This window comes from Rhipicephalus sanguineus, chromosome 8 (assembly GCF_013339695.2).
Source record: "Rhipicephalus sanguineus isolate Rsan-2018 chromosome 8, BIME_Rsan_1.4, whole genome shotgun sequence".
NCBI classification, from domain to species: Eukaryota; Metazoa; Arthropoda; class Arachnida; order Ixodida; family Ixodidae; genus Rhipicephalus; species Rhipicephalus sanguineus.
The window spans coordinates 100,222,756-100,223,021 of NC_051183.1; the positions used below are offsets into that span (position 1 = coordinate 100,222,756).

General features: G+C 47.7%; 1 non-coding gene across 1 annotated transcript; it reads right to left on the minus strand.

Annotated features, from left to right (window-relative positions):
• Window positions 1-174: 174 nt before the first annotated feature.
• Trnai-uau (transfer RNA isoleucine (anticodon UAU)) lies at window positions 175-266 on the minus strand. The gene is given in 2 exon segments: window positions 175-210; window positions 229-266. It is a non-coding gene; the product is annotated as a tRNA-Ile (tRNA).

Genomic DNA, 266 nt, shown 5'->3' on the forward strand with positions numbered 1-266 from the left:
TCAGACACACAGCTCACGGCGAATTCTAATCGCGACCCTCCAATAGAGCTTCAGGCGCGCTCACCATGCTCTGTTCCGACCGGCGGCCAACTGTGAAAAGTTTGTATTACCAGTCAACAGCATAGAGTATATAACCACATAATTAAATATAAAACAATAATTAAAAAAAACGCGTTCCCCAGGTGAGGCTCGAACTCACAACCCCGGCATAGCTCACGAGAACTGTCGTATAAGTACCGTGCGCTAACCAATTGCGCCACTGGGGA